Source organism: Trichosurus vulpecula, chromosome 3 (genome assembly GCF_011100635.1).
Source record: "Trichosurus vulpecula isolate mTriVul1 chromosome 3, mTriVul1.pri, whole genome shotgun sequence".
In the NCBI taxonomy this organism is placed as follows: domain Eukaryota; kingdom Metazoa; phylum Chordata; class Mammalia; order Diprotodontia; family Phalangeridae; genus Trichosurus; species Trichosurus vulpecula.
Genome location: NC_050575.1, coordinates 99,485,411 through 99,506,000, shown reverse-complemented (window position 1 = coordinate 99,506,000; position 20,590 = coordinate 99,485,411). Strand labels below are relative to the sequence as shown.

Genomic DNA, 20,590 nt, shown 5'->3' with positions numbered 1-20,590 from the left:
ATTGATTGGTGATACATAGGCTTTAAATGACAAGCTGAGGAGCTTGTATATTATCCTATATAAGCGGTAGAATTCAACCCACAGGACAAAAGAAAGATGGAGGGGTGGCCTTCAGATCTTCCCTGGGGCCTCAGGGTCTGAACTGGGGCCGGATTCCACCTTGATCTCTGTACCTCAGCGCAACGTCCCCCTCCCATCCCCCTGTCCCAACAGGTTGCTGGTTGGAATGTGGTTACCAGCAACCTTTACACAGTCATCTCTGCACCTAAGTAGGCTGGCCCTGGGTCAGCTCCAGACAACACTGCTGGCCTCCAACCACAAGCCAGACTGAAAAGGTCGTGTGAACCACCCAAATTAATAATAATGCACTTTCTTCAGGCCCTCCTCACCTCTCTCCTGGTTGACTGCAATAGTCCCCTAATTAGCCCTCCTGCCTCAAGCCTCCCTCTTTTCCAATCATCTGCTCAGCTGCCCAGAAGCTCTTCTTAAGCATGGATCTGACCACAATCATCCCCTACTCAATAAACTTCAATGGATCCCTATTACTTCCAGGAACAAATACAACTCACTCCTCTGTTTGTCACTTAAAACTCTTTACAACCTTCTCCCTTCGTATCTTTCTAGTTCTTTAAAACATCCCTCATAAACTATATGGTCGAGCCACGCTGGCCTGCTAGCCTTTCCTTGCACATGCGCTCCATCTCTCAACTCTGAGCCTTTTCACTTACTGTCCCTTGTACCTCTCTCTTCTCACCTCTGACTCTTAGTCAAAAACTCAGCTCGTCGTCTACCTCTGCTGGAGGCTCTTCCTGATGGCCTCTGATGGTCAGGAGAAGCATAGATTTAGAGCTCAGAAAGAACTCTGAGGCCACTAGTCCAATTCCCTCAGTTTTTGGATAAGGAAAATGAGGCCCTTCTAGGTTAAGTGACTAATAGCGTGCCCCTTCCCCTCACCCCAGGACTTTCTGTCCACTTTGTGTAAGTCTCGTATGTTCTTAGACTTAATGCTTTCTTTCCTACTAAAATGTGGGCTCCTTGAGAACAAAGATTGATCCCCTCTCTTTCCTCCTCCTCCCCTCCCTTGTCCCTTAGCAGAGATCCTGGAATAGAACAGATACGAATAAATATCTACTGATCAAAGGGAAGGGAATAAGCATTTATACAGTGCCTACTATGTGCCAGACACTAGGCTGAGCTCTTTACAATGATCTAATTGGATCTTCACAACAACTCTGGGAGATAGAAGCCATCATTACCCCCATAAACTGTGGCAGATAGATTTTAAGTGACTTGCCCAGTCACACGGCTAATACGTATCTGAGGAGAGATTTGAACTCAGGTCTTCCTGATTCTAGGTCCAGTGCTCTATCTATTGTACCACTTTGCTTCCTAGTGGAAGTGATTAATAATTGCTTGTTGATTGAACCAGGCTTGAGACATATTTCTATGGGCCAGCTCTCTCAGCCCTGGAAATGTCTGGCAGAGGGTCCAAAGGATGTACAGGGTTGGCTGGTCACAGGTACCCTCCCAGAAGTCAAGCCCCAAGGATATCACCGGGCTTCTGGAGCTCCTTTGATAACTTGGTTTGGGACCATCATCCATCAGTCTGCCTCAATAACCTATGGTGATAGTGATGTTTGCAGCCTGCTGCGGACAGAAGTCATGACTTCCTCAATCAAGGTCAAGCTTCTCAGGGGTGGCTGTGTTGGGAGATGCCAGGATTTGTCCACTTCACTCCATCTATCCTTCAGGACTGTTAGAGCCCTGAAATATGTTTCTTCTCTCAGGATAAAGAGGCTTGATCCATCAAAATGAGATACATGTGAAGGATTGGGGGTGTCAGCTGCTACTATGCCATCGATTAATCAACAAGGATTCAATTCATTTATTAAGAATTTATTATGTACAAACCAATGGGATATAGTGGTGGTTATCCTCCAAGGCAGGAGCAACTGGGTTCAAGTCTTGCCCCTGCTGCCTACTGGTTGTGTGACCTTGGGCAGATCACTTAACCTCTCAATGCTCCCCTCAACTCCCTAAGACTAAAAGTTGCAGAATAGGTGCCAGTATTCATTGGCAGAGGCAGCTTCCCTATACCAATGAACTCACGGGTTAGGTACAAAACGTACACGGTATTGGGGATACTGAGATGAAGTACCAAATAACCCACAGCTGTAAGAATTTTACACTTCCTAGAGAGGCAGGGGTAGTGATGCAGAGGAAAAAAACAGTGTTTTTAGAGTAAGAAGACCCAGCTACAAACCCTGCCTCTGACACTTCCCAGTTGTGTGACCTTGTGGCAAATCATTTCATCTCTCAGGCCTCAGTTTCTTCATTTGTAAAATGAGGGAGGTTGAACTAGCTGGATGCTAAGGTCTCCTCCAAATCTGAATCTACGATCCCATGATTTGTGGAGGAACTCTCATGTGTGGGAACTCCCTCCATCAATGCAGAGACCAAACATAGAGGTTAAAGGACTTGCCCAGGGTCACACGGCTAGAGACGGGATCTAAACCCAGATCTTCCTGATTCTAAGCCTAGTACTCTGTTCACTCTGTTACTGTCTTTAAAACTGTCTTTATAATGACTGCTATTATCATCCTCCCCCGAGTCCCTTCAATTTCTGATGTTTACCATGTTTACAATTCCATGGGAAGAGGAAGCAGGGCTCTAGGGTTTCTCCAGACTTCCTTGAGGGCCCAGGAATGGCTTCCTCTGGGTTCCTGGCTTGGATGAAATGAAGACGCTCTAGAACAGGGGTGGGGAACCTGCGACCTCAAGGCCACACACAGCCCTCTAGGTCCTCAAGTGCAGCCCCCTGACTGAATCCAAATTTCACAGAACAAATCCCCTTAATAAAAGCATTTGTCCTGTAAAACTTGGACTTGGTCAAAAGGCTGCACCTAGAAGGACCTAGAAGGCCACATGTGGCCTGGAGGCTGCAGGTTCCCCCCGCCTTGATTTAGAATGAGGAGGCAGGTAGGTCTCACACTGGGGCCGGAATCAGAAATGGAGTCCAATTAATGTCTGGCAGATCTCTCGATCACACTGCCCAGCACCCCAAAGGTGTCTGTGGGATGGAAGGCTGGTTTAAGGTGTTTGGAAGGCTCACAGTTAAGCCTCTTTCCTTGGGTTGAAGCCAAGTTGGCTGACCTCACAGACGCTTCTCGGCTCAACCACAGGCTGGGGCGCAGAGGGTGAAACAGCCTTTGGGCCCCCAGATACCAGGTGGCTGATGGGTTAGAGAGGTCGGGGAGAGGGGGTGGGTGAAAACCAAAATATAGGTCACCAGGCCACAGGGCCTGAGCCTAACTAGTCAGAGCTCCATGAGGGCGGGTGCCAAGGCTTATGCATCTCGGTCTCTCCACAAGTATGCACTACATACATAGTATGTAACTATGTCATTTATTAAGTGTTCCTATGTGCTAGGCACTGTGCTAAGGGTGGGGATACAAATACAAGCGACCAAAAGTCATCAAGAAGCTTACATTCTAATGGTAGAAGGCAACACATAATGGAGCTGGAAAACAGGGGGATGAGGGTGAGGGAATGATGCAATGGGTGTGGTGGGAAGGCCTGGATCCCTGCGAGATGAGTTGAAGGGTCACCCATCCCAGGATGCAGCATAGCCTCAATTATCTACCCCTGTTGTGAAATGGGCCTGATTCAGATCAGTGAATTTTCCAGATAAATGAGGTTTACACTTTTAGGCACCCAAACAGTTGAATTTTTTGTTTGTTTGTTCGTTTTTTCCCCCCATTTCCAGCAGAAACTTTGTTGAGACGGGATGCATGCTTCCCTGCTCTCTAACAGAGGGTCCTGAGCTTTGTTTAAAATTTTCCCTGAGACTCAGGGTCTCATTTCTGGGTTATAACACAGGTAAGTCTTCTGAGGTTGATGTGGTCCACACAGGCAAGGGAACTGCTGGCTCTCCACCAGCTGGCCCTGGTGGATAGGTCTGGGGAATTCATAGGATCTAGCCCAACCTTCTAATTTTACAAATGAGTAAACTGAGGCTGGGAGTTTTGAGGTCATTTCATAGTTGAGGAAATTGAAGCCTAGAAGTTAAGTGACTTGCCCACAGTTATGTAGGGAGTACATGGCAGAGCTGGGGCCAACGTTCCACTCTTTTGACTTTAAATCTAGTGTTCTTAAGCTCACACTGAGTTCATTCAACTATCGCATTATTTAAACTTGCTTTAATAAGTGGATAATTAAAAGTTATTTATTTTTTGGATTTAAATACAAAAAGACAAAAAAGAAAATATTTCCACGTATGCAGCACAACATAAAAAGAGGATTCAATATAAAACCATAAATTTCTATTTCACACTGTTTACTCTTTTGGAAAAACTAGGTAATAAATACACGCAATTTTCAAAGCTACCCTGCTTTAGTAAGTGGATAATTTTTAATTGGTGTAGCAATGGTTCATTTATTTATTCAACGAATATTTATTAAGTGGTTGTAGAAATAGATGTTTCTCAAATACAAAAAAAGGAGTTTGTTTTCTGAAGTAGGTTAAACCAGCCCATTCCAATCTTTATAGTTTAGCAAACTCTTTGCTCACAGGGAGTATGGGCTTACCCTTCAGCCCATTCTCTGTCCAAATCATCACCACTTTTATGTTAGTATGACTCAAATCCTTGAAGTTTTGCAGAGTGAGGGCTTGAGAGGGGGTATGGGTGAGAGAGGGTGTGGAAAATTGCCTTTTCATGAATGTATCCTGCGGCATTTAAAAAGGTTCAAGAGATATAATTTCTAGGTAATATAATCATTTTATTAATAATGCCAGCATTTTAATAAAAGGATGGCCAGTTGTCCATCTCTCTCTTACACCAAAGACACAGTTTGATTTTTTTCTTTTTGATTAAATGGGCCATCCCTTGACTCACCTCTTAAAGAGGCCTATTCACAGAATGGGTGTTACCTCACTCAAAGTGAGACCCTGAAAAGACCTTAGCCTGAAAGGGTCTGGGTCTCCCAATGCATCCTGGGCCATCTCCAGTCATCCTGGTGAATATCAGGCCACTGGACCCAGATGGCTCTGGAGGAGAAAGTGAGGCTGGTGACCTTGCACAGCCCTCCCTCACTTAAATCAAAGTCAACTGCAAGTCATGTCATCATCTCCCTGATGTCATGGTCCTCTTCGAGAACAAAGGACAAACACAATAATGACAAGACCAAAGACAAGCATGGAGGTGGGCTTATGCCCATGGAAAGAAGGATGTTCCCCAGGGTGGCAATCAGCTCTGATTGGTTAACAATTAATGAGAGAATGAATATTACAATGAACTTTGAGTATGTCATTTAGTCCTTAAGTTAGTTCCAGCCTTGGGCAATCTATTCAAAGAATTTACCTTCACCCAAACCTGAGCAGAACACAAAGGCTTCCCCACCTGGGTGAGGTTGGGATAGAGGAGAAGGTTAGCTCAACCTTCAGGGACTGAGGTCTTGAAATGAGGATCAAAGAAAAAGGAGGGAATCTGAATCTTCCCAAATCGTTGGTTATTAACAATCATTTCTCTCAGTCCTATGTTGTGGGGGATCACTTAGATGTTGGAGGCTCCATGCCATCTGTGGCCAGTCACTGGCACCCTAATTTTCAGAGATGAGGATGCGACCCATTCTTCATTCTACCAGCTGCAATCCACATACTCCACGGCCTTCACTGCACTCAAATTCTTCCTCAGGTTGCCATGAAGGAAGAGGTGAGAACAATGACTGTTACTTGACCTAGGAAGACGCAGGGATGCAGATGAATAGGGGGTCCTAAAGACTCTGGAAACAACCATGGAGCACACTATTCCCCAAAGCGTCGGGTCTTTCTCCTCTTTTTCAGAATGGAAAACACAATTCACTGTAAGTCTTGGCTGTGACTAAATGAAGCAGACATTGTCTTCACCCAGTGTTGGCTAACCATTAATTTTTAAAGTTACAGATGAAGGCAAAAGGAGCTCGAAGATCCATCAAATGGTGCATGGCTCTCCATCACTGATATGTAGTGAAACTGAACGAATGCGTTCGTTTACAGCCTTACAGCCAATAAACTGCCCATGGAGTTAAAAACAGTAGAAACCACCTCAGGTGTGCTGAAAATACCTGGGATTCTGCAGTATCTGAGGCTGGATTTGAACTCAGGTCTTCCTGACTACAGGCCTTGTGCGCTATCCACTGTTCTACCTAGCCCTGCTACTTCACAGGGTTGTTTCAAAGACCAAATGAGGTGATATATGAAAAGGGCTTTGCAAAGCGTTGAGTGTTTTATGAATTTTGGCTGCTTTTATTATTATTGACGTTATTAATATTGTCCCCTCCCTCCCTTAGTATGGCTACCCTACGGACTGCCCAGGTACCGGAGGCCTGAACCTCCCGACCGCAGCCCTTTGCCCTCTGCCCTGTCCGGCTCTGCGGTGACTGCCTCAGCTTCACTCATTCTGATCTCACCCGTGGCGCTTAGCGTTCTGTACAATGGCACAGCAGGCCTTGGACACATGCCTGTGTCCCCTGGAGGGGGCCTGCCTCCCCAGGGCCGTCAGAAGAGGAAGGTGGAAGCCCTTCACCGCTCCATCTGAACGAGAAGTTAAGCTCGCACGGCAGAACGCTGGTGTCGTGGAGGCAGAATCGGCAGGAGGGAAATCAAACACCGTCTCACGGACGGTCTGCCTTTCTATTAACCCTATTAATGTGAACATGAGTTGAAGGGCCCCCTGCTTTACTGATTAACAACCTTCCCTCTTGATAAGCCTGCTGTAGAGCAAGCTTCTCATTAACAGGGAGTCAACGGAGCTGGCCGCTTGAGCCCCCACTGGCTAGTGACTGACTGGGGAGGCTCCCTGGGGAGGCAGCGGTTGTCACAGGGCTAAAGTAAGGCAGAAACCCAGGACAGCCCTCTTGCCACATGGCAGGGGAAGGGGCCTAGGGATATTCCAGCCCCAGAGACATCAACCAGATCCACCTTTCCTGAGCAGCACTCGAGTGAATTCAAATCCACTATTTAATTATTCAGACATGATTTTTTTTTTTTAAATTTTGAGTTCTAAATTCCTTCCCTTCCTCTAACCCTTCTTCCAGCTACTCAGAAGTCAAGCAACATGATACTCATTATGCTATTTCTCCAAGTTAATTCAAATCAACAAACATTTATTGAGTGCCTGCTGTATGCGGATACTGCACATTTTCCTCGTCATTCAGTGAACATGGTCAGTGTTTTTTGTTTTTTGTTTTTTTTTTTTTTGGTCCAGAACCAAAACTTCATCAGTATCGAGACGTCCTGGTGTGGAAAATCCTTTGAGCAGTGCGAGGCAACAACCCGTCAGCAAAGTCTGGTCACAGCGAACTGCCTGGGACACTGTTAAGAGACAAGCCCGGAGCCCCCACCCCCCAGCTAGTTTGAGCCAGCTCTGGGTCCTCCTGATTCTGAGGCCAGCCCGCTATCCACTATGACCACTCTCATGTTCAGAAGTAGGGACAAAAAATTTAGAGCTGGAAGTCACCTCAGAGGTGACTTAGTCCAGCTTCAATGTGTAGAAGAAAAAACGGAGGCTCAGAAGGGGTCAGTGGTTTGTCTAACGTCACATGGCTAACAAGCAGCAGAGCCAGGCTTCACACCTCTATCTGAAGCAGGGATCCCTAATACGACACCTAGAAAAGCAGTCAGACAGGCCTCACTCGACGACCCCTAAAGACGGGGTCATCACTACTTCCTAGACTGGAAAGGGGGCTTAGAGAAACAGCCGATGGCCGAGTCTCTATCCACTGGACGTGGATTCTGGAAGACTACCTCAGATACTGCCTGTGTGATCCTGGGCAAGTCATTTAATCGCTCTTGGCCTCAGTTTCCTTATACATGAAATGGAGTGTGGAAGCCTGGGCAAAATTGGGGGATCCTATTTTCCCTCTATAATCAGGAATGCCAGATGGCTGCTTGACTCGGAATGGTGTGCTCACAGATTTAAAGCTGGGAGGGTCAGAGGATCAGAAATTTAGAGCGAGACTCGGAGGGCGGCTAATCTGACCCCCTCATTTTACAGAGAGGAAACTGAGGCCTAGAGACATTCAGTGACCTACTCAGGGTCACACATCTAGGAAGTGTATGAGGCTGGATTTGAACTCAGTTTTTCCTGACTCCAGGACCTGTGCTCTGTGCACTGTGGTGCCCCCTAGCTGCCTAGCTGCCTCTACACAGTGGAGGCGCTTAGAATCAGCAAGACCAGGGTTTAAGTCCCACCCCTGATACATACTACTTGTAAGACCATGGACAAGTCACCTAGGCTCTCTAAGCTACAGATTTCCTCATCTATAAAAAAGGAGATAATTTTACCTTGAGAGGAAAAAGGAGTATTGGCTTTGGGTTCAATGCCTCTGCAGTTTACTGTGTGACCTTGGATAAATCACCTAACCTCTATGGGTCTTGGCTTTCTCCTCTGTAGAATGTGGGGGTTGGCTGAGACTGATTCTCAGCAATTCGTAGGACCTACATTATGTGTAAGGCCGGAGCCTGGCCAGTGCAAGTGTGTGGGAGCAGAGTTAGGGTAGGAGATACGAAAAAGGGAGACCGAGTCAGGAGCCCTTCAGGTAGTTCTGAGGAGAAGAGCAGCCTGTTCTTGGTTCTATCCTTAGCCTTGATTTTCCTTTTATCTAAAAATTTAAACCAAGGCAGCGATTGTCTGAGAAAGGTTACAAAAGAAGTGCGGTTTTAAGTCCTGAAATCACAAATAGCTCATCCTCATTTGGAGCCCTTCCACTCTCCTGGGTAAATAGTGTATTAAGACAATTTTTAAAAACTCTTATTATGTGGCCAGCAGACCAGAACAGCTTCATCGAGCCGTTAAATATGTAATCATCCATTTTTTTTCTTTAAATTGCATATTATTTATGCAACAGAGCAGAACAACTCCAAAGGAGTAATTACGACTCTGGCGTGCGTGCTGTGGTTGGAAAAACCCTCATGGAAACAAACGTGAGGCGAAGTCAGTCAGTCTGTCCCCTAAGCACTGCTCAATCTCCCCCTCACACCCGTCCCCCTCCCTTATCAGCCCCTGCTCTGCCTCCTCGGACGCTGCTTGTGCCCTGGAGTCTCCATGGCTGGGCTTGATGGCAGGCAGGGATGATGATACCACTGTGGAATGTTGGGGTACGAGGAGGTAGATGGGACCTCGCCATCACCTGTAGCCACCCTCCTTCCCCCTCATCAACTCTGCCAGGGCCAGCTCCTGTTCTGGGCCCGAATTCTACGGCCCTGGGCCAGAGCATGGGGAGCAGACGGTGGCGTAGAAACCTGGGCAGAATTTGGGGATCCTGCTTCCCCACTACAATCAAGAATGCTGAGTGGCTCCCTCATCCTTGGGATCATAGGTGTAAAGCCATGAGCATCATAGGATCACAGGCTTAGAGAGAGAAAAGATCTTAGAGCTCAGTAGAGAGATCCCCTCTTTTTTTTGGTGACACAATTGGGGGTAAGTGACTTGCCCAAGGTCACTCAGCTAGTAAGTGTCAAGTGTCTGAAGCCCGATTTGAACTCAGGTCCTCCTGACTCCAGGGCTGGTGCTCTATCCACTGCTCCCCCTAGCTGCCCTGATCCCCTCATTTTTAAGAGAGGGAAACTGAGGTCTAGAAGTTAAATGACTCCCCTGTGGTCATCACCAGCAGAGCCAGAAGCACTGAGACCTAGGGCATCTAACACCACTTTGGCTATTCTCACCACTTTTTAGACTATACTCTGGGCCTGCCTTAAAGCGGTGGGATGGCAAAGAGCCCGGACTGGGAGTCGGGAGGCCTGGGTTCTATTCTTGGCTTTGCCGCTAATTGGCTGTGAAGCCTTGGCTGAATCTCTTCCTCTTTTTTAGGACCTCAGGCAAAGCGAGGTTTCCCAAGTTCCCTTTCTCTTCCCACTGGATGGCGCTTCTCTCCCCCGTAGTATGAACTAACAGGGGTAGTCCACAACCCAGGCCTGGGACTGGTTCTCAACCCCGTGGTCTAAGGAGGCTCCGCTGAATCAGGGGAACATAGAAAACACCCTGGCTGTAGAGTCAGAGGACCTGGCTTCCAATCCTGCCTCTTACCTTTACTATCTCTACGACCATGAGCAAGGAACCGTCCTGGGCCTCATTGTCCTCGTCTGTAAAGTGAGGAGGGGGTGGTGTAGAGCAGGCGGCCTCTGAGGTCCCTTCAAAATCAAGATACATGTGATCTTGGGGGAGCTTTAGAGGGAGAGGGGACCAACGCCTTCGCTTTACAGATGGGAAACGCAAGCTCAGCTTAGGGAAGTCACCCAGCTGGTAAACGGCAGGGCCAGGATTTGAATGCAGGTCTCCTGATTTCATTAATTCATTCATTCACCCATTCAGCAAGGACTTATTAAATGCTACTGTGTGCCAGGCACTGGACTGGCAACACAGTGATCCAAATAAAATGGTCTTGGGAACTGGCATTCTTCTTGTGGGAAACAATATGTATGAAAAATAAATAAAAGTAAGTGTTTTGTTATATTTTAAGGGAGTGGAAAAGGTTGACACTAGCAACAGGAGAATTAGGAAAGGCCTCATACAGGACAGGATGCTCAAGTTGAGTCTTAAAGGAAGCTGGGGTTTCTAAGGGTTAGAGGGGAGGAGGGAGAGCATGTCTGGCATGGGGCACAGCCAATGCAAAGACAGAGAGATGGGAAATAGCATGTTGGATTAGCCAGGAAGCCAGGTTGGCTGGAATGTAAGAGTATGTGAAGGAAGGCAGTAAGCCTGGAAAGGTAGGTGAGCTGGAGCTAAATCATGAAAGGCTTTAAATGCCAAACAGAGGACTTTTGTATTGGGAGGCAACAGGGAGTCACTTGACCTTGAATTTGAACAGGGGAACAATATGGTACAATGACCACATCCCTTTGTTCTTCAGACACCTCCCAGGTCTGACACTTCCCCTTCAGTCTTGTGGTCAGCCATGCTCTACAGCTTTGCTTCTGATACCTATCTCTCTGCCGAGAAGACCAACCGCTCTACCTCCCCTTCTTTAGGTCTGGCAAGATCCTATTAATTCTGTTTTAATTGGACTCAGTCAGGGTTAAGTAACTTGCCCAGGGTCACACAGCTAGTAAGTGTCTGAGGCTGGATTTGAGCTCAGGTCCTCCTCACTCCAGGGCTGGCACTCTATCAACAGCTGCTCCAAATCCTATTTATTTTAAAGGCTTAACCCAAGTCCTGTGTCCTCCTGGAAGCTTTCTGTGACCTCTCCATCCTTAAGAGCTCTCCCTCCTAAGCTCTCAGCACACTCACTGTATAAGTCTTGTGGACCTTCTTTTCATGGGTTCTTATGCCTTACCTGAATTTAGAGACTATTTTATTGAATCACAGAGTGTCAGAGGAAGATGGAGGCTGGTTTTTTTTTTTAGCCTAACCCTCTCACTTCCCAGATGATCTTCAGGGTCCCTTCTAGCTCAGCAAGAATTCCTCTTCCATTCTAAGTTCTCATCGCTCAATGCATAACACTTTGTGGTTGAGAGCACCTGATGAGACTTCAAATAGAAGTGTTTTAAAAAAAACCCCAACACTCTTAAAAATAAAGTTTTTGTGGAGATTTGGGGGGTCTTTTGTTTTTCTCAGGACAGCCATAATTGAACAAATTTTTTAACAGGTGGATGATTAAAGTATTATACACACAGCAGGCACTCACTAAATTCTTTTTGTTCAGTTTTTTTCAGTCCTGTCTGACTCTTTGTGACCCCATTTGGATTTTCTTGGCAGAGATACTGGAGCAGTTCACCATTTCCTTTCCCAGCTCATTTTACAGAAGAGGAAACTGAGGCAAACAGGGTTAAGTGACTTGTCCAAGGTCACACAGCCAGTAAGTGTCTGAGGCTATACATTCTTATTCAGTGATAGAATCTCAGAGTTGGAAGGGTCCTCTGAAGTCATTGCAACCAATTCTGAACTTCAAACTTTAAGGCCTTTCATGCTGGGCAATGGGTACTCCCCCCATGCCCCCACTTCAATTTGGACAGCCCACCTCTGACTGGAAGGAAGTTCCTTCTTATAGGGAGCTACCCATCTGTCTCCTTTCAATGCTGACCCGCTGCTCATAGTCCAGGGGAACCGGCGGCCTCGAGGCTACATGTGGCCCTCTAGGCCCTCAAGTCCAGCCCTTTGACTGAATACAAAAGGGCTGCACTTGAGGGCCTAGAGGGCCACATGTGTCCTAGAGGCCACTGGTTCCCCACTCCTGTACCTAATTCTTCCTCACTGGGGCCAAGAAGACCAAATCTAATCCCTCTTCCTCAGGAAATCTCTTTAGATATTTTAAGACAGTGTTCATGTCTCCCCATACCCCGGGCTTCTCTTGTCTAGGCTAAAATATTCCCTTTTCCTTTGTCTTTGTAACTCCAGGGCCTAACACAGAGCCTGGCACACAACAGGGGCTTCCTATTTGTTGAGTGATAGATTTAACTGATCCTTCTACGACAGGGGTTCTTAACCTGAGGCCCACAAACAAACTCGGGTTTTTTAGAAGTTATTTTGGAAACTGGATATCAATATAATCAATTTTCTTTGTAATTCTATTCACTTTATTTCTTGCATTAAAAAACCTCATTCTGAGAAGGTCCTGGAGGTTTCACCAGACCGCCAAAGGAGTCTGTGACCCCCAAATCCGTTATAAACCCCCGGCCTAGGGCATGACTTCAAGTCCTTCCCCCTCCTCCCATGCTCACTGTGCCCTAGCCCCTCACCGGCCTTTCTAAAGCGTGGCCCCAGAATTAGACAAGTGACCCGTGCTGAATTCAACACACTGAACATAAGCTCCTCAAGGACAGGGCCTACTTTATTTTTTGTGTCTGAATTCCTGGCATGGTGCTAGGCACTGTGGCCCATACACAGCAGGAGCTTAATAGATGCTTATTTCACTTAAAGTTTAGAAAGCCTAAACACCAATACTTACAGGCTCTCTGTAGGATTCTACAAGTAAGCAGAAGCTCAGCGATACCCTGGGGGAAAAAGACTGTGATGTCATCTGATTTCTGTGATTAGGAAATTCCTTCTACCATTGCAGATTGCCCCCTGCTCTGAAACTTGTCTTCTCAGAAGAGCTGAGAGGTTAAATGACTTGTCCAGGGTCACACAGCTAATAAAACTCAGAGGTGGGAAAGGAAGTTGGGTATTTCTGATTCCAAGACCTGCTGCCCTTTAGCCATGACCATAGGCCGCCTGCCTCTCCCCACACCTTTCTCCTACTCATCCCCAATCCCTACCCCTATTCTTGGACTACCAAAATAACCCCCAAATTTGGAAAGATCAAAGTATAGCTTATTTCCCATACAAATAAGGAGAAGAGGCACAAAAAACTGCCAGCTTCCTTTTTCTTTAGGGGAATGTGGGGGGGGGGGAGCCAAAGTAATTAAGTGTATGTTACTTAACCGATTCCCGGGGGCTACAGGAATGCTAAGATACTTTTCGAAAATATTATTTTTAATGAATATGGATATCAGTCACAGCAGTACCTAGCCAGAGCCTTTGAAGGGGCAGGTGAACGAGGAAGGACACGCGTTCTGAGCGCCCACTCATGCTGAAATATAACAGAATTCTTGGATCCACATTTTCTCAGTGGGAGGAAGAGGGCTTCATTAAAGACATTCTGAAAATTTAATTTGGGAATAGGAACTGCTTTTTCTCTCTTTGTGATAGCCACACAGCTGGGATTTCCCCTGAATTTCTTATTACTGATTTCATTATAATTCTAACCCACACCCAGAATAAAGGAAGCTTTGGGTTTATGCAGAATAAGTTCAGTCTTGGGGAACTTCCTAGTAAAATCTTCCCTTTGAGTTCATGCACCCATCCAGGGCTTCCCTTGCTAATATCAGCTTTTGGCTAGCATCCAAATCTCCATAGAAAAGGTAAAGGGCCTTTAATTCCTATGCAAGCACTCAGGCTAATGATGTATATTCTGTAGAACTGGTTTATTTCATCTCACAGAAAAATGCAAGAATTTGCTTCTGAGTCCACAAACATTAAAACAAGTCTCCCTTCCTCTACTGCATCCTCTACCGTCATGGCCAGTCTTCTTGGCCTTTGTCTTGCCACTAGACTCCAATGATTCTGGAGAAGGGAGCAAGGCTGATGACTTTCCCCAGTTTTGCTTCACTCAGATCCAGGCTTGTGATGTCACTGGTCCTCTTCAGGAACAGAGGACAAACAACAGCATATCTGAGCGCACATTAAATGGCCCCTTAGTTTTCCCCCACCTAGGGCAATCATGGCATTGGGGCACCACTAGAGGGCAGTAGCAGTAACCTTCTAAATCAGGATTCGGAGTTAAAAGAGACCTTGCATCTTCTAGTTCAGGGCCGTCCAACCTTAGGTTATCATAGGGCCACATCACAATAAAATAATTATTTGAGGGCCACACCCAGAATAAAAAATACGGTACGCTAATAGAAAGTGGGGGAACGCGCGTCATCAATACGACAGGCGAAGGAGCAAAGAGTGAGAGCAAACACAAAACAACAAAACAACAACACAACAGTATAAAGGTAGGTGCATACTGACTAGTGTGCATCGTACAGATGAATCATATCCCACAGATCAATTGAAAATTCCGTGCGATATGTTCCATCCATAACACTGCTTAAAAACACCAAAGAAAATTAACATCAATGAGATTATTTATTAGTGATGGAATTAAAAAGTCTAGTATGCATTCCATGAAAATTACCATTTTATTTTTTCACTCGTGAAAATTAAAACCCACAGGCAGGCCGCATAAAATAGCACTGTGAGCGCATGCACCCTGCGGGCCTCATTTTGGACAGTCCTGATTTAGTTCAAACTCCTCATTTATAGACGACATCTTGGGCCATCTGCAGTTGTCCTGATCCATATCTGGCCACTGGACCCAGATGGTTCTGGAGGAGAAAGTGAGGCTGGTGACTTTGCATAGCCCTCCCTCACTTAAAACCAATTCACTTGCATGTCATGGCATCACCTCCCTCAAGTCATGGTCCCTTTTGAGAACAAAGGACAAACAGCATTTAGCAGCATTTATGCTGCCTTTAAGGACTTGTATTCCCGTCTGTGCCTTCCTAACCCCTACAAGAGGAAATTACCAAGTGTTGCTATAGACCCTACCATTCTTCTATTGGTGAGCCCTATCATCTCAGACTTATAGTACTACCTTGGTTTAGTCCATACTGGGAGGAGGGCAGCTAGGGGGTGAAGTCAGGAAGTCAAGAAGACTTATCTTCCTGAGTTCAAATGTCTGAACACCTGTCATGAGGAAGAGGCATTAGATTTGGTCTTCTTAGCCCCAGTGAAGACCTAGAAGAACTGAAGCAAGATATAATAGATGAAACAAATACAGTCAGAAACAGAACCTAGGTCTTCTGACTTTAAATCCTATGATTTGAATACTGTAATTAAATCCTGTAGTCCTGTCCATCCCTTTTCCAGTTCGCAACCATCACAAGAGGAGGTGCTTGCTTCTTTCTAGGCTGGTCGTCCCAAAGGGAGAAAAAGGCTTATGCAGTGACCGACACGGAGTACAATGTTTTCCTGGTTCTGCTCATTTCACTTTGTATCAGTTCATGCAAGTCTTTCCAGGTTTTTCTGAAATCCTCCTTCTCATCATTATTTATAGCACAATAGTTTTCCTCAATATACCTGTATCGCAGCTTATTCAGCCATTCCCCAATTGATGAGCATCCCCTCAATTTCCAATATTTTGCCCCACAAAAAGAGCTGCTATAAATATTTTTGGTCATGTAGGTCTTTTTCCCCTTTTTTATACTTATGTAACATCTACACATATATAACCTATGTCAAATTACCTTCTCAAAGGGTGGGGAGAGGGGAGGGAGAGAATTTTGATCTCAAAATTTGAAAAAAAGAACACCGACATTGTTTTTACATGTAATTGGGGGGGGAATAAAATATTAAATCAAAAAATAAAGAAAAAAAGACTGATGTAAAGTCTTGGGGTAGAGAAACTGGGATTAGAAGGCAAGGCTCCTGATTTCCAGGCCAATCCTCTGTCCTTTAAACCATCCTGAGAAAGGAACAGATGGCCAGACAGGCCCAGAATCTAGAGCTGAAAGAGAGGACTGCTTCTAGCGGTCTTGTTAAGGGAAAGCCATCACCAGCATTGGCATGTGGTGAGGAAAACGATCCCCTGCATAGCTTCCCTCCCCGCCCCCGACCCCCCAGCATCCCAGCAGTGACACCCTTGACTAGTCTTACTTGAGCTTGCTAAATAAAATACCCTGAAAATAATTCCCGTTCCGAATAAAACCAAATCACCCAGCAAACGAGGGGAGTAAGAAGAAGCCAGTGAAGAAATCTCTGCCAGTGACCCGCCCCCTTGGCCGTCACTATCCCTAATAAAGTTTCATGGCTGGTGAGAAACGCTCTAGCGGTCTGACAGATTCCTCGCGGAGTCGGAGATGTCTTGTTCAGAGTAATAGCTATCTCACACAGGTGCCCAGCTGCTATTGTAAAATCAGTAAGCATTTAATTGAAACAAACGACTATAATAATAGTACATTATCCCTGCAGGCTCATAGCCATAACAGTTTTAATTATTGAGTTAAGAGTCAAGCTAATTTATCCTTTAAAGTAACAGCCACATCTTTGGTTACACTGATCATCCCATTATGAATATGAGGGCACCAGCAGGGAAGGATTGGAAAGGAGGGCAATTTATAGCTGTGTTTATCTTAGGAGAGAGGCTTCCTATGAGAGTTTGAGTCACGGCACCAAGTCCTACTGATGTAGTTATGGGAGATTTTGGAAGGCAAGAGGCGGCGAAAGGAAGTCCACGTAGGTTGGTGTCTCTGTGTAGAGTCCTAGGGCTACAGCTGGAAGGGACTTTGGAGGATCTCTAGCCCCAACCCCCCATTTGACAGATGAGGAAACTGAGGCCCAGAGAGACAAAATACTCTTCCCAGTATCACACAGGTGCCACACAGCCAAGTAGGGACTTGAACCCAGGTTCTCTGATTCCAAGTCCCCTCCTCTTTCCACGCTACCGTCTTGCCTCTGTTCACCCATTCACCTCCGGGTAAGAATCTAGGCCTCCCAATCCCTGGAGCTCAAGGTCTCAGTCCTAGGCTCAGAAGCAGTGGGTCTCTGTGGTGGATGGGATGCGGGTGGCCATATTGCCCATGTGTCACCAAGAAGTCTTACAAAATGCCCCAAAAGTGCTGTGAGAGAAAGCAGTGACCCCAATCCCTTTCCATTCCCCCTGCTCACTCTGCCCCACCCCCAGATTCTTAGCCACCTACCTCCCCATTCCTGAAGATGCTTCAAGGATTAGGAAGGGGGAAGAGAGGAGCCTCCAAAGTTTGGTTTTTTAAGTCCAATGGTTATACCCAGATGAGTTATTTCTGCTTGGAGATAATCAACCACAAAAGCATAATTGGCCCTAGTAGCCTGGAAAACCTGTTCTGAAACTATTTCTTAGGGGCAGCTGGGTGACGCAGTGAGTAGAGCAGCGGCCCTGGAGTCAGGAGGACCAGAGTTCAAATCTGGCCTCAGACACTTGACACATTTACTAGCTGTGTGACCTTGGGCAAGTCACTTAATCCCAATTGTCCTGCCTTCTCCCCTCCAAAAAAAGAATTTAATTCAGAGAAAGAAGGGCCGAGAGGCTCAAAAGGGTCCAAAGGGATAAGGGGACTGGTGCAAGGTGGGAGGAGGCCCCTGGGAAGAGCTGGGATGGAGATCTGAAGGAAATAAGCAGAGGTGAATGGGATAAAGTAAAATTCATTCATTCATTTGACAAATATTTATTGAGGCTTTGCATACAGCAGATGTTCCATAAATGACTAGAACTTGGAAGAAGAAGAGAAGTGGGTTGAAGAAATGGCAAAAATAGCAATGAGTGACGTTAATGGTATAATTTCAGTCATTGTTAGTAATAGTAATAGTAAAACGGCGTAACATCTGTAAAGTACTTTATAAAGTGCTATAGAAATACTTGCTATTTATTATTCATTCATTTTATGAAGAATTTAAATGGTTTTTAATATAATTCCTATATTCTATATTCATCTATTACTTACACATAATTATATATTTATATATTATGTATAATTCATATAAATCAAATTTTGATTTTATTGTTATAGGGACTTCCTAGATGAAGAAACTACCAATGCAGGTTGGCACCTTCTCTACAATTTACAGTCTTAGAGAACTGCCCAGATCACTGAGGAGTTAAGCGATCTGCCCCGGGTCACAAAACAAGTATGTGGCCGTGGTGGGGCTTGAACCCAAGTCTTCCCGGTTCCAAGACCAGCCCTCTCTATGTACTACCTACCTCACGCTAATGGGCGCATCATAGTGGGGGGCCTCCAATCAGCTGACGCTATCTAAGAACAGCTCTCCTTTCAATGAGGTGCCACTTTTGTGAAGGAGGAGGATATAAATCTGCTCCCCCTCCCACCCCGACCCACCCTGCCTTTTTTTTCCCTGGATCTCTTTGCTGACACTATTCCACAAGGCTACAATGGCCCCACCCCAAGTCTGTAGCCGATGAAACGCCCTCCCTGTCTTGTAGGCCCAGCTCTGCCGCTATCTCTTCTCCGTACTCTCTCTAGGGTTCTTTCTGGCTCTGATGTTTGACAAATATGTGTGTATATATGAATATTGGTATATGTCCCTGTGTTAAACTGGAATCATTTAGTTTAGTGCTCACAGGCTTCTCCAAACATGGAGCCTCTCTCTCTCTCTCTCTCCCCTTCCTTCTCTTTTTTCTCTTCTTCTCCTTCCTTCTCTCTCCCTCTCTCCTCTCTTCCTCTCCCCGCTCCCCCCTTCCCCCCACCCCTGTTAAACCCTATCTATTATCAACCTATACCCACTCTCACCTCAGTCTCCATCCCTAGACTGGGAGCTCTCTAAAGTCAGGAAAGGCGTGTTCTTTTAGCAAAACTGTGTGTCTCCCCTAGTCCCTCACTGTGTACCCCCATCTTCTCTCCAGCACTGAGCACATGGCCTTGCATACAGCAGACATTGAATAACTAATTTGCTGAATTGGATCAAGAGAGACAACTTGTTGCAGCAGAAAGACCACTGGCCTTAGGGTCTGGATTCCCAAGGTCTAGTCACACCTAACTCTATTTTATACAGTGGCTGACCACTGGCAAGCCATTTAATTTCTGGGAGCTCCACTTTCCTCGTTTGTAAAATACAGCTAATAATCCTTGCACCACCTACCTAGGGAAGTACTCCAAGAACTGCTAAGGAGTCATGGGCTATTATCATGGGTGCGCGCTCTGCATCCCAAGCTAGTAATGTGGTAGGTTTCTTCATTTCAATTAAATTAAAACCTGTTTAAAAGCATGGTTCCCCACCCCACAATACATCCACAGGAAGAGCTCCTGAGCACCCTTGTACCACTCTCCCTGTTCCCCCCCCCCCCCCCGGGCTACCTGGCTACTCCTCCCTCCTACCTGGCTCCCAGGCCCACTCCCAATCCCAGCCCCATTACATATGATTAGAAAGGCAAAGAAGAACACACAGACACACACTCACAGACTCTAATTTTCTCTCATACACAGGGAAAACAGCATTAGCCTCAAAGGGAAAACATTTACAAATATTCCTGCTTTCCCCTAACCACCTGGGAGGCATCATCCGCTGATTTGGCTGTTAATGGAATTAGGGTTGGCTGAAGGGAGGTGATAATCCCACTGTGTGCTGCGGCTAAGATTTCCTCTTAAATATTTATTAAGTGCCTACTATGTTCTGAGCTCCTGCTGGGCCTAGGGGAGATAAGGATGAAATGAGAACTAACCTGCCCTCATGGAGCTCAGTGCAGTAGCAGGGTGTGGCACATATACAGATAGTGACAACGCAAAATAATACATAAGAATTACAAAGTGCCATTGGGGTCCAAGGCAGGCTGGGTAATTAACAGCTGGAGCAAATCAGAGAAGGCTTTCAATATTGGATGGCATTCCAGGTACTGGGCACAGTGTGAACAAAGGCAGGGAGGGAGGAAATTATAGTTCTGTATAGGAGATGGTGAATCATCCAATTTATCTGGAGCTATAAAGGGGAATCATATGATATAGAAGAGACAATGTCATATAGTGGGTAGAGAGCCAGTTTCAGAGTCAGGAAGACCTAGGTGAAAATCCCACTTTAGCCATAGACTGGCTATGTGATATACTTCCTTATGCCAATGAAATTATGTTTGGCACCTTCCCCCAACACTCCCCGTCCCCCAAAATGAGGTAAAGCTGGAAAGGTAGAAATGGCCACGAAAACGATGTCAGACTAAGGAATCACTGAAACGTGCTAAGCAAAAGAGTTGGCATGACATCTATGCTTGAGGAAAAGGAGTCGGGCAGCGGTGGGTAGGATGGATTAGAGGGAGGAGAGAGTAGAAGCAGGAAGGCCTATAAGGAGGTAATTATCATAGTCTGGGCACATGGTAATGAAGGCTTCTACTGGAATGCTGATAATTCAAATAGAAAGGAAGGGGCTAATTCTGGAGATGCTGGGAAGGTAGGATTGACTGGCTATGTAGAAGGTGCTAAAGTGGGGGGTAGCATTTAAAAAAATCTCTGAATCCCTAGTGCCAAGCATAGGGTCTTATATGTATGTGTTGG

The 20,590-nt window shown here is 45.9% G+C and overlaps 1 protein-coding gene across 2 annotated transcripts in view; it reads right to left on the bottom strand.

Annotated features, from left to right (window-relative positions):
- Window positions 1–20,590, bottom strand: part of TOX2 (TOX high mobility group box family member 2) — a 324,865-nt gene that overhangs the window by 44,482 nt on the left and 259,793 nt on the right. The window lies entirely within an intron of this gene.